Source organism: Lonchura striata, chromosome 1A (assembly GCF_050655825.1).
Source record: "Lonchura striata isolate lonStrDom1 chromosome 1A, ASM5065582v1, whole genome shotgun sequence".
Classification (NCBI taxonomy): domain Eukaryota; kingdom Metazoa; phylum Chordata; class Aves; order Passeriformes; family Estrildidae; genus Lonchura; species Lonchura striata.
This window is the reverse complement of record NC_140741.1, coordinates 17,483,642-17,498,176: the sequence shown is the minus strand read 5'-3', so window position 1 is coordinate 17,498,176 and position 14,535 is coordinate 17,483,642. Positions and strand designations below refer to the sequence as shown.

Here is a 14,535-nt window from a genome sequence, read left to right as displayed (position 1 = left end):
TAAATTATTCGCTGATGAAAGGCCAGGCACTGAGTGCATGTGCAGACCAGCATATCTCCAACATTAAAACTCACTGAAAGCCATGGACAGGGTAACATGGGCTGTTCAGCTGTAACTCCACATCTCCTTATTTCAGAGGAACAGCAGTGAATGCTTTAGGTGCCCCAGGCATGTCACTATTTGAGACAGTGTTTGGGCAGTGTTTTAATATGCTTTAACCTGATCAGCCCTGCTGATCAGGGCCCAGAGGCCAGGCCCTCAGAGAGATGATCCCTGCAGGTCCCTTCCAGGTGAAATAGCCCATTCTACTCATTTCCTTTAGCTCTGCCAACAGCTGGAGCCACCAGGACAAATCTAGTTCCCCACCTGAGGAATGTGGAACCTAAATTGACTCGTGACGAAACATGTGAAGACATGCAGGGGTTGCAGACACAAAAGTCTCAAGCTGCACGAAATGCAGTTCTGCCCCTGCTCCCTGGCCAAATGCTTGCTTGGGGAAATGCATCCATCCATACTTATGGACCCAAGTCCTGAACCAGCTCCTTAAAAAACACAGGTTAATACAAAGGTAATGCTAGGAATTTGGTCACTGCGGCTTAGCTGCCACAGTGCTAACAGCCTTCAAGAGGGAGCAAATCTGGTGAATCCTAACTCCGACTCCATCTCCAAAAGCAGTTCTCAGCCACATCAAAATTACTACAAGGGAAAAAATTAAAGCAACAAATAAATTACTTTTTAGAACTACTAATCCACATGGATTAACAGCCATAACTCAATTTTAGAAAGATGACTGGATTTTCATAACACATGCAGACACACACAAAATAGACATCAGGATATTTGGGCTCAGTTAAATATTTAAATAAGATCAAAATAAAATTAAAATAGTTTTTGTATTTCATATTGGTGTTTTTAATTGACTGGAAAATGGAAATAAGACATTGAAACAGTGTGTTAATATCTATGCAATCTCCACTGGCTACACAAAGATTTGCTTCTGATTTTAAAGTTTCTCAGCTCAAGAAGATGTAGATTTTCTTGGCAACAGCTGCTGTGTAAAATATTCTGAGATAGAATTTTTTATCATAATTAATAATAGATGAAAATTTCTGCGGTTTTGATGTTCTAAACTCTATGCTGTTTGATTTACGATGTCTTTATAGTTGTTTTTCTAGTAATTCTGTGCCTCTTTCTGTTGGTATAAGGGTGGTAGTCTCTTTTATTTCCCTAGTGGAGTTGGTATGGTACTCTTTTCTTCCTTCTCTTGCCTTCTTTTCCTGTAAATATATTTCATAAAGTTCCCCTTTCTTCCGTAATGAGACTGATTCCCACATTCTTGAAGTTTGTTGCTGTAGAATTTTTTTTTGTTGTTGTTTTTTTTTTTTTTTTTGTTAAGTCTGCACAGAGCAACAATAAAACCATGGTGGGGGCTATTGCAGTGAGGAGCATGTTCTGCCACATTCTCCATAATGAATATTTCAAACTGGATGGTGACTGAAGGGGTGCACTTTGGTTTGGGGGTTTTGGCTTGCATTATGATTCTTTCCTCTGGTATTGAGGTTTTAGGGAAGTGTGACTTGCAAAATGTAGCAGATAAGGTATTTGCTAACACCACCATGATTAGTATTTATGAGGAGTGGGATACAGGTGCCTACTGGTATTCCTGGGTGAGCAGTGACAATGGCTCTTCATGGCTTGAGTGCTACTGATAGCTGCGCTTAAAGGTGTAAAAGAGGCTCAGGATGTTTTCTCAGGAAGTGTTTACACCTCAAAGGTAAGTGTTTTGAATATGTCTGACCAGTTGTTGATACGTGACAATAATTAAAAAAGAAAGGAATCAGGGATTTTCTCCAGAACTGACTGATAGGAGAAGTAGTTATGGGTTCAAACTGAAAGAGAGGAAATTTAGGTTAAAAATTCTTCCCTGTGAGGATGGAGAGACCCTGGCACAGGGTACCCAGAGCAGCTGTGGCTGCCACATTCCTGGATGTGTTCCAGGCCAGGCTGGATGGGATTGGAGCAACCTAGGAATAGTGGAAGGTGTCCCTGCCCAGGGCAGGGGAGTGGAAAGGGGTGAGCTTTAAGGTCTCTACTATCCCAAGGCATTCTATCATGGTATGATTCTAGGAATTAAGCAGCATCAGGGAAAAGTGTTGGATACTTGATGGGATCAGGAGGCTCTGACTTCCCGCAAGCCAGGCTCAGAGAAGCTCAGCCCACTGAGGACAGCCTGGGCAGGGTGGATATTCACAAATGCAGGGAATTTTTATTTATAAATAAGCCAAAACCCCCCTCCAAATAATCTCAAATCAAAAATAAAAAATACCCTCCATGGCTCTTTCTCAGCATTATTGCAGCATGAAAGCTCATAAAAATTCACCAGAGGAGCCACTGCTGTAAGTGCAAGGTAGTAGTGAGAAATCCCATCTTTTCTCCTGCACTGCCTGCTTCCCTGCCCCAGTGCCCAGCCAGTTCCAAAAGCCATGTCCATCCCTCCTCTGTCACACCCTTCAGTGGATTTGAGCATCAGGACTGGCAATAACCTCACAAGCATCTGCAGAAGCATCACTGTTTGGATAGCTGCTTCTTACTGGATATCCTTACAGAAGAATAAACTCTGCCTCTTATATCATTCATCTTCTGTGGTCTGGGTTTTCTTTTTTCCCATAAAAACAATATATTTGCCTATTCTGCAATGTGCCATATGGGTGTACCCAGGGTAGTGTGGCTTTTTCTGACTGCATTTTTATTTGTAATGCTGCACTTTCTTTAAAAGACTTTGGCAAAGGCAATGGAGAATCATAGTTTAAATATAATAGTACTAATTTACCATCCTTCCTTTCTTCCCTTCCTTTTTCTTTTTTTTTTTTTTAAATTTTAAGTTAACAAACAACCATTAGTGCAGAGACACTAATTCCTTCTTCAATAATACCAGGTGATAATATTCTGGCATTCCTCAGTAAACTGGGCCTTCTAAAAGCTAGGGCTGTGTGGTCCATGATCATCTTTCTAGAACCAGGCTGTTCTCAGGCAGCATTGTTTTCTCTTTAATAAAAAAAATGTTGCTGAAAAATAAGTGTCTTTCAAATCAATGCAATTTTCAGTGCTGGTCAGGAAGTAAGAGTTAGGATTATCAAATAACACTCACTTCCATTTTAAAACTACTCTCACTGCTGTCTTAGAACCTGGCAATTGCTACCTGATACTGTTATTTGGCACATTGTTGATCTGCTAATTTGAGAAATGTTATTACTGCATTGATACCTGGCATTTATACAACATTTCCCATCCTGAGGGATCTGTTCATATTACTCAGAGCCTTACCAGGCATAGACTCATCTCCAAGAACAAACTTCCCCAGTGGGTTCCTGCATGTACCTCAGCATTTTGCAGCAAGTTCGGGGTGAAATAAGGCGAGATGAGGAAATCTATCAAATGCACATGGCAGTCTGAAGCACCAGGAACTAATTGAGGCAATTAAATACTCCAGGCAAGGATTGGGCCCTTTGTGGCAGTAGAAATACAGTCATACATCAAAAGAAATTATTGTGCCTGAATGTGGTAAGAGAAAATTCATTTTACACCTGACGCACAGCCTCTGGTGGAACAATAGCCTAATATTTCTAATAGTGGTGACTTTGGAAAAGTCTGATTCAAGCAGGCATGAAAGGATGATTTAAAAATAGGTATTAAGTATTACCTACTCTCACAGACCTGCTGCACTAATGCCCAAAACTTCCCACACTCCTCCTTTTTTAGCTCATCTAAGATGGGAGGACCAAACTGGGCCTTACACCTCTTTATGCAGTTATGTTCAACCTGCTGGGGAACACAAACAGAACCAATCCCCAAAAATGTCCCTGATGAGCAAGGCAGGAAAGACCATGGATGAAGCAGGTCATATTTGTGAATGCTCCTAAAGACGGCCCCTAACAGTATGGGGTAACAGCAGCAACAATAATACATACTGATAATGACAAATGATCACTTCTATAAAAAGAAGGAAATAAAAAATGATATGTATCCTTACACCAAAATACAGGAAAAATTAAGTCTATTAAACCATTGACTATTGCAGCTGATCACAAATTATAGGTGTCTTGCAAAAGAAAGTAATTTTTTCTTAACAGTCCCAGCAATGCAGTAACTTTCTAACACTGCCTCTTAAATCCCAAGAGGCAGTGCACAAGCAATGTACAGACCCAGAGCTGCCCCAGGGGGATTCTAAACCTGATAATTGTGTTTACCTCAGGTAAGCACTTGAGGTACACAAAGGCCTAAAAGTGGCTCACCAATCAAAAAAAAACGGGTGAACCTCTGGCTTGGGAGAAGAACAAGAACAACCTTGTTGAAATTAGACGAACACAAGCAGAAAAATAATTCCTATTATAGAGTCTGGTCAGGTTAGTAGGATGTCCAAACACTCCATGGTTTTTAATAACCATAAAAAAAAACAGAAGTTCATTTTGTGTTTTACTTGGAAATGTACTTTCTTGGCAGTTGCAGATCCATGGATATAATTTATTCAGCAAAATATTTGCTTACTACTGATTCAGAAGGCAGGTCAAAGATTCACTTGGCAGTGCTCTGTGTGCATTATCTAACCTCAACCCTCCCTTAAAACTGCTCCATTTACAAGTTCAGATGAGATAACCACCTACAACAGTGTGACTGATGCCAGAAGATTTCCAGAATTCCAGAGGTGCTCACTTAGTCATAAATGTTTTGAACATAAATTTTAGTCAGAATTAATAATACTGAGAGCATAATTTTAACAGTCCAACAGTTTATGGATAAAAACTGCAGGGTTTACCAATAAATGTGCAAATTCCATTTGTTCTATTACACCGAGACCATTTTTCCATTAAATAGATTTCTTTTATGTGTCCATCAACATAAGATTAGAAGGCAACTCTTGAATCATCAAGGCCAAACAACCATCCGACTATCGTTAACAATCACATCACACTATCTCTTCTTACACAGAGGTAGAATTAACTGCATTTTACAAGCAGTACCATTTTTACTCCTGCTGCATCCCAGAAGTTGCTGCTCAAAACTTCAATAATATAATGTTTGAAGACTTTAGTCTTCTAACTTCCTGAAGCTTTTGTGTCTGGTTAAATGCATTTAACTTTTTATCCTGGCACTGAGTTTAACTGGGTAATTAATGTGATGCTATAAGTACAGAAATTATAGAAAGACCACACAGCAAAAACATACAGTCCAAGGAACATCTACAAAGCTGTCCATCCCTCTTCCTTTTAAATAGCAGTGAGGAGGAGAATATAGTAGGGAGGAGTACAGTCACTCAATCAGTTCAATCATTCTTGTGTTACTTCTGTGGTGCCCTTCATTCAGAAGGTTCACAAGGAACTTAATTTTGAAACTAAATTCAAACACTTACCAAACTGCAACAGGAGGAAAGCAGAATAAACACGTAAATCTAGTCAAGACTAAGGTTTAAAAATGCCAAAGGCCCTATTAATTCTAAAAACCTTACAGTGTTTGTACATGTATGCACTTCCAAGCACAAGAGAGAAATATACATATATGAAAAAAGAAGGAATTAACAATCCATGCTGCTCCAGGAAGATTGTGCACTTCATTCTTGAGTTACAAAGAAAATTTGTCTTAAAATTGACCCATATTCAAGAATTTAAGACCTTCTTTGGCTTAACATCCAAATTAACACAGATAACAAGGCTGGTCTGGAATAGCTAAAATCTCTCATAAATTTGATGATAATTCAGTGCATGGGCATGTGTTTCTCCATGGATTTAGTGTGGGGCCCTACCATTGGGAGATAAAAGCATGGCACAGCATTCCTTGTCCTCATAAACACTGGAAATGTGCAAAGTGCAAATTAGCCAGAATTGTCAGGACCTGTATCTGTTACAACATCAGATTAAAAAGCTGCAACTGCTGGTAATTTTATGGATCATGCTGCACTAACATTTTGTTCTTGTTTTGCTAGGGAGGTAAAGAAAATAGTTGTAAAATTTCCCTGCAGAAGGGTATACTTGTACCTTAACAGAAACAAAATCAAGGGAGGAGGCAGCACCACCACCCACAGACATGCTACAAGAACATTGAGGGCACAATCACATACAGCCATTTCCTTCCTTCTCATCCCCCCATCCTGAACTGTTTCCATGCTGTAAAATAAGAGATAAAGAGAGGCTTAAAGAGGTTCTGAGAGGTGGCCAGAGAAGGGTGAGGTCTGGGGAAAGAGTGTGAGGCGATGTGCCCGTGTGAGCAGTGGGGTGGGAGGGAAGCAGCCTGGGTAGCTGAAGATCCAAACCCTGGAGAGATCTGGAGATGTCAGAGGCAAACACACTTTGGTGCTGTAAGAAGGAAAGTGTGATCCACAGCTGTTTCTGTAGGGTCCAGTACTTAGGATAACTGGACTGGGCAAGATAGAAGACCAACAGGACCACAGAATCACTGAGTCACAGAATGGCATGGATTGGGAGGTACCTCAGAGATCACCAAATTCCAAACTAGGAACCGTCCACTAGAGCAGGCTGCTCAAAGCCACATGCAGCCCGGGCCACCAGGGCACAGCTGGGGCACAGCTTGTCTGACAAGCTGTCCCACCACCCTCACAGGGAGGAATTCCTTCCCGATATCCCATCCAAACCACTCTATGTCAGTGTGAAGCCATTCCCTGTCCTGTCACTCCAGGCCCATGTAAACAGTGTCTCCCCACCTTTTCTGAAGGCTCCTTTCAGGTCCTGCAGCCCTGGCCCTGTGTGATCCCAAACACCCTTCTGTGACCACACCAGGAACAAAGCTGATAAAGGACACCAGAGCAAACTCGGTATTTCTGCCAGGGCTCTATTATTAAATGAGAGTGTATATCTCATAATGTCATTTAAAATAATAATGATAATAATAGTAAAAAAAAAAAAAAACTTAGATAGAAAAATCCAACCATGGAATAGCTTTTCAGCTATAAAACCATACCACTGTCTATAATATCTGCTTTTTCTGAGCGGGTTGACTTGGTAGAAGAGTCCTTCCTGAGGTAAGATAACTCAAGGGAAAAAATATTGCCAAGATGTCATTTAAAATTATATCAGACAGCATTTTGAAAAAGTTGCAGGGGAAAGTAGTGTCTCCAAATAGATATTTTTCCTGGACAAAATTATGTATTTTTTGTAAACTTTTAAAAAACTTTACCTGCAATATTTCTTGGTTTTCCTAGTTAAAGGAAATGAAAGAATTCAAAGTTTTAAAGAACAGGAAAAATCAAAATAAAAATAATATAATTAATCTTTTTCAGCTACCGAAAGATTGTATCCAGGTTTACTGCTACATTAAAATCCTGAACAGTCTCTATGGCAATTCTCAGTGTTTCTTGTCACTGAAAAAAAATCATATTAAAAAAAAAAAAAGTTGAAAACAAAGTGTTTAAAGAGCAACATTAAACAGAGAACATCCTTGCCACTAATTAACAGCACAAGTAGTAAATACTTAATAAAGGCAAGCTAGCTATGTAAAAATATAAATGTTTTAACATAATATAATGTTTTAACATGAATTGGTACATTTTAGGATTATTGATGAAAACTCAACTGACTGAATAGTCTGTGTAACTTTAGCTAGTGATTCTTGAATCAAAGTATGAAAGGTACAAATGAAGTTGAACACAGATCTATGTAAATGTATAGTTATATTTATAAAGGTGCCAGTCTGGATTTAAAGCCTTTAATTAACAGGAAAGTTACAATACCTCTAACTTCATCATTTCAGTGCTCACCAAGTAGAATTTACACCTTGTGAAGAAAAGGCGTAGCAGAGACAGTTCTTGTTGGAGAACAAAAATTTTCATGCAATCATATTTTAATGAATTAAAAGCGCTGGTCAGAAATCTGGAGGGAAAATTAGTGTGGCAATTCAGAATAAATGAATCAATCTCAAGGCAATGTATTATTTGTACATGTAATTACCAGCCAGGAGAGATACTCTGTACAAACTGCCAGTTCAAGGAAATTCATGGCTAACACATCTTGGCTACCTCAGATTCTCATAATAGAAGGATGAAACATCTTTTGACCACAAGACTTCTACTTCCATCTCACCACTTCAAAACTTTCTGAAAACATACTGCTTCAGAGTTATTAAAAATAAATCATCAGCATTACTTCTTTCTCATGCTGTGGATATACACATAATAATAATATTTTGTTCCGTCCCACATCCCAGTCTTTCTGCTCAATGGCAGAAGCATTTAGCAGGATTTCTACTCATTCTTCAGTGGAAGACACAATGTATTGTTTCAGCTGTAGTTACATTTCACATGAAGTGCTGAACTATTTTGAACTAAGACATTGTTTGGAAACATATTCCATCCTTTTATAGAAACATGTTCTTCAGCTAAAGCCACAGCTAGGACTATTGTACAAGATGAATAAAAAGCACATCTTCACAAAAAACTTTCCAAGTGCAAGTGTCCCACTCCCCATACTTGTAACTTGTTGGAAAACAGCAACTCTAAATTTTCTCAAGCCTCATTTATTTAAAAATAAAGGTTACACCCAGGACCAAGTCCAACAGTGAAATCAGCAATAAAAACAGGATGGAAAAATCAGTTATCCTCGCATATGGAGAGTTATGAAAGGTACATGACATAAGGAATCTGTATTTCAGTTAGGTCACAGCTTTGCTCTAACACTTCCTTTTACTCTTTAACCTAATAAGAAAGTGGTTTTCAGCCAAGGGGATGGAGATCCAAAAGAAAACCTATTGACTGTTCAATCTGAAGCCTTCTCAGGACAGGATGTCTGTATCAAGAAAGATGTAGTAAATAACAAATATGCAGTGTGTGTGTGGAGAATAAGTACTTGGAATAAAAATCAAATAAATAAAAACTCAGAAAAAATATATTATGGGACACTCCAGGTTCTTTCATATTCTGTATATTCATGAGAGTAGGAAAATATGAAAACTAAAATTTTTTGTGGGATGGGAAAACTGTTTCCTGCCCCTCTTTGACTTCTCAGTGTAAAACTGCTTAGCACTTTGCTTTACAGTACAAATATTTCTGGATATGGTATCCATCTGTTATGTATTAGTAAAATATTTCTGATATTCAGCATTCTTTTAAACAGCACTATTACAATTTCATTGAGAAAGGTTAATAGCTAAGTAATAGTCTGACAGGTTTATAGGGGATGGTATTTCTGGAAAGAATATTTGCTGTTTAGCATTTCTTAAGGAGAGCTGTTAAAATTTCAACCAAAGCGTTCCTGAAACTTCAAGATGATGTATCATATGTGGGGTGATTACAAAAAGTATTACTCTTAAAATTTTTTTTTCAAGGAAATTTGACTATTTTTAACACTTAAGACTTTAAATGGTAATTTTGAGTTCATCATAGTTAACCATAAAGATAACTTGGTATCAGTTTTTGAAATGTTCCTTGTCTGGGCTACATGTTGATTGAGGGTGTTTATTTGCAGAGTAGATTTTATAGTCCTTACAGTAATGGAAGAGATGCTGCAATCTTAAGAAGTCAAAAACCACACAGAACAAGAAAGGAAATGAAAAACCCCAAACTGAAGACCTCCAGGAAATGTCTGCTAAAACCAGCAAATGGGTCTCATTCCCATTCCAGCTCCCTTCTAGTTGCACTTCTTGTAAAATGTAACCAGAAAGGAGCTGGAATGCAATTACTGTATGCAAATAGTGTAGCTGCATGCAATTACTGCACTGGAGCTTTTCCTGCCAGGCTTCCCAGCCCCACGTGCATTAACGACTGGGAAGCTGTTTTCCCAGATGTGCACACCTAGAGGAAAGCTACCCCTGGCTCAGGGCTGAGTAACTAGCTCAGAGGCTTCAGAGCCTTTCTGTCAGGATAAGGGTCCCAGGGGCTTGCCTCTTGCTTAGTGTATATTCTGAGCTCTTATTATAAAATCTTTAAATAAAATTATAAGGTCTTATAGTAAGATCTTTAAATACTTGGTTCCTTGTCATCATCAGAAGATGTGAGATCAGCTCACCTTTATCCCTGGTGCAGCCTGGCTGTGGCCTTTTGATTTCCCAGGGGCAAGAAAAAGGAGAGAAGGTCCCAGATGTCTATTTTTTTTTGTTTGTTGTGAGGGTCACTGAGCACTGGCACAGATTGCACAGGGATGTTAGGGAGGCTCCATCCTTGTCTATATTCCAAATCTGCTGGCCATGGTCCTGGCAAACCAGCTCCACCCTACCTGAGCAAGAGAATTCAGGGACAGTGCTACATGCAGAGCTTTCCTGCTTTACCAAAAAGAAGAGAGACACAGCTCAGGGAAACACTTCCCTGAAGAGCACTACTTCCTCTCCTCCTGAATATGCTGGAGCATATAGCTGCCTGTATCTACCACAGGGCACCTGCAGGCACAGGAAAGTAAGCTGGTCAGCATTTGTGAAGGTATGTGGACATCTCAAACCCAGGGTTGCTGGGGACAGCAGGAAAAGGTCCTAAATATCTCACTAGCACTTCTGCTCTAGTGACAGGATAAGGACTGCCAGACAGAGCCATAAGTGGAGCTTCAGAGAGGGTGAAGAAGAGCAAGATCCCCTGCACCAGCACTGTCAAAACATCTCTGTGCCTTTGCTTCCAGTACTCATAGAAATTGCTGACATTGAGATGCCTTTTCTCCACCAGTACTGCAAAAGAGTCCAGCAGAGCTGCCCATCACCAGATTTCTCCCCAAAGGAGTGCCTTTTCTCTAGTTCCAGGTTGAGCTGAAAATGAAGCTGCTGTTGAAAGGTTTCCTGAGAAGTTCTGGATGAGGAGACAGCCCCTGCAAGCAGGCCCATCTTTATGCAAAACTGCAGTCACTTACTTTTCACATGTTCCTCAGCAAAATGTTGGCAAGGCTGGCAAGCAAACAAGAAATCTCACATGTAGGATTTACAGTTTTAAACTAAAGAGAAACCTTGGTTTAAATGTACATAATTTTAACCTGGGGAGAAAATAAGCAAATATGGCAAAAAGAAGAGCTCACAGATAGGCTGCAATAAATAAATCTTACATACAGAGAGGTTTGTCTGGATAAAAAAAATTCTGATGTTCAGCACTAGATTTGGAACCATTACAGCTTCACATGGATGCAAAAAGAACCTCTTGCTGTTGTACAATCAGGGCAACAGACCTATTTCACACAAAGAACCAGATAATCAACCTAGACTGTAAACCCAACATGACAGACTCACATATCCAGTGTTCATCAGTGATTAGGCTGGTTGAATACATACAGAACTCATTGGAAAAAGAAAACTAGCTGCAAACAAAATGTATAGTCTGTCCCACCATGTATGGCTAAGTATAAGCTGTATCATAAAAATTAAAAAAAAATACTGAAAAATGTTACAGCTGCCTTCTATACAGCCATGAACCTGACAAAAGGCAGTAAAGAATAAGTACCTTCAGTACTATGAGAAACTGGTCTGACTTCAGTAAGAAGCACTCTTCAAATGGGCATTACACCCACCAGACTCTTTGTCATCTCTGCTCTATTTCCAGTTTTCCCTTTCAACCCAAAACACAGATGAAATGTACCATAAGTAAATTTATTTTATCCTTAGGGCTTAACAGAGATGTTTGAGTATTGGCACAAAGCAGAGCTGGATCTACACAGGGCTGAAGCCACCCAGCTCAAAAAAGAAAATGCTGTAAAGAGCTACAAAATAACATCTTCTGTTGTTGTTATTTTTGGTTACCAATAAGCAGTTCTCAGACACAAGGTTGTCTCCTTTGACTTAATTTTGTTCTAGAGCATCCATTTTTTAAGAGAAATCCTCACAGTCCCCACAATGGAACCCAGCAGTCCCCCTGCAGCCGTGAGGATCACAAAGCACAGAACAGCACAAAAACCTTGGACCAAAGATATACTGATAAAGTTTAGGAAGTCACTCTCCAGAGATGCCCCAGTGTTATCAAGCACCTGATCATCTTCAGCAATGGTGCAAAAGTTTCTTCTGAGAATCTCTTTCACCTCTAAGAGACACTTGTTTCACACAGACTGTACTGAGAATGAGAGCACAGAACTGCAAACTGAGACTGGTTTCTTAGGAAAAGAACTTCTGTGGAAGTACAGCAGGCAAGCTTCATAGTCATCCTTATTTTCCTATTCCTAAAATTTATTCTCTTCATTCAGCTTCCATATTTGGATCTCAAACCTTTGTGTTCCTTCCACATCCCAGTTAGCCCTAACCAGACTGCCCACAGCACTCCCACCACAAACAGCTTTGTGTCCTTCCTCCAGACAACATTCCAAAGCTAAGAACTGGAACACACAATCTCTTTTGATTGACTCTGCTAAGCCTACTGAAATTGGTATCTGCTAAAGCTATCATTAGGATGGCCAACAACACAGAACATACAATGGTGCCCTGAGAAGTCCTCCCCACTCACCACCATAACTCCAAAACAGGAATACATATATGAGGAAGAGGATGAGTCCCTGAAGGTATTGTACCAATAAAATTTCAATAATTTCCCTCTTCCAAACAAAAGCATAATCACAACCAGGTAAAAAAGAGTTTTCACTAAAAAACATACCAGTGTTCACCACAAATCAGCTGGGAATTAGTATGTGAGGTCCTGGCAACAGGAATTGACAAAAATTGCAGTCCACTCTGGGGCATCTTCTGTGAGTGTCATCCAAAAGCACCGTCTCTCTCCCTATAAATGACCTGCAGATAGATGAGAAATAACAGAAAATATTGAGACTTGGCTGAAACTACTGCTCAAAATTACAGACTGAAATGTCTTGGTCAAAAATTAGAATTTTTACAATCTTTTGAACTTTTAGAAGTCTTCATTTTTTTATGCAAAAATATAATTCAGGTCCTTTTTGTTTTCAAATTATGTAATAGGAAAAGAAAAAGCTTTTAATCTCATTGTGTAAAACAAGCAAGCAAATGGCAAAATTGCAGATTTTATAACATAAAAGCATTTCTTCCAAAATTTGTGCTGCCTTTATTTTTAAGATGAGTTTCCATCTTAAGCCTGAGATGCCACTTAATAATTCACCTTCATTCTCTCAGAGTAAGTCAGAAGAAAAGAGTCACATTACTGCAACACTGACTGTGAATATCTGTTATTTATTTGTGTTACACCTCACTTGGCCACTCAGATCTCAGAGCACAGACAACAGAGCTGCATCAGCAACTGATGGAGGAAGGCAGAAATGAGGACAAGAGGTGAGAGTAATGATAACCTAAAGGTCTGTTTGTAAGTTTGTGTGATCTGTGATGGAACAGACAGCTCCTCACTAACACATTTGTTGCCTACACTTGGGTGTACGACACACCACCAACTCCCCCTTAATTTTCCTGTGACAAGATTTTTGTGTCCTCTGGGCGCCACTTTATAGGACAGGGATGAAGAAAACACACCTTCCTACTTGCACAAGCTACTTCATGCTTCTACCAGTTGCAATTTCAATATTTAAATATTAATTCAGGCATTGGGAGGCTTTGGATTATTTTTCCTTTTCCTGAATGGTTCTCTGTAGAATAAGACACAGTGGGTGTAGGTGCTAGCATTGCCACTGCATCTCAGCCTTCCAAGCTGCAAAGGATCTGTAATTCTTCCAGACTAAAGCTGTCAGTCAGGAGGGACTGGGAGAAGTGAGGCAGTGCCTCGTGATGTGGACTGGAGTTCATCAGAGACCAACTGATTTGCTCTTGTGACCTACCACAAATTTGAAATTCCTGTCTCCAGAGGCAAAAGGTTAATGGAATAACCTATTTTTCATCTAGCTCCCTACTGCACAACACCCTTTTAATTATTGCGATTATTTATTGATTTATTAAGTAAAACACAACATAAGGTACTCAGCAAGGAAATTATGAAGCATATAAAACACAGTTAAAATGATCAAAGAGATGTCTGATCTGAAGAGATCTGTGGTGACAAATATGGAAAAGCACTTCTCCATCTTTGAGACAAACATCAACTTCACTGTGTCTGGTTATGCAGACAGAGAAAATACACACACAAAAGAATCCATCTGTAAGTTAAAAAAAAAAAAACAAAAAAAGAGGGATGTTAAAAACCCACACTTGTTTAGCATTGTGAAAACTGTCATATTAAGAATCCAACTATGAAGGAATAGACATTGTAATTCTCAGTACAAGTCAGATAACTGATCAGTGACCCAAACTTCGTTTAGTTTCCATGAAAAGCACTTTGACTGTTTTAAAGCCACAACAGTTTTTGAAGACACATTGCCCTGAAGTACCAAAGAGCCAAATCCTGCTGGAGTCAGATGTGATGTCCCAATACTCTGACCCACATCAGGGCTTCTAAAGCATGCAGAGGTACCACAAAAAGCTGCAAGAGCTGAAAAATACCACGGATGTTGATGTGTGCTCAGGGCCCCAGCAGCAGGAAATGGGAATAAGGAAAGGAGAGAAGCAGGCTGTGCTGGAGAGCTGCTCCTGCTGTGGTCCCTGCATTCCCTTGGCCCCACAAGCACCGTCGGTGCCCCCAGGTCCAGTGTGCACACACAACGGGCTTCCAGCTTCCACACACGGTGT

General features: G+C 39.6%; 1 long non-coding RNA gene across 1 annotated transcript in view; it reads right to left on the bottom strand.

Annotated features, from left to right (window-relative positions):
• LOC116183160 (uncharacterized) overlaps positions 1-14,022 on the bottom strand; it is a 58,945-nt gene extending 44,923 nt beyond the window's left edge. The window contains exon 1 of the long non-coding RNA XR_014952196.1: positions 12,551-14,022. This is a non-coding gene — a long non-coding RNA (uncharacterized LOC116183160). The remainder of the gene's footprint in view (positions 1-12,550) is intronic.
• Positions 14,023-14,535: the final 513 nt, after the last annotated feature.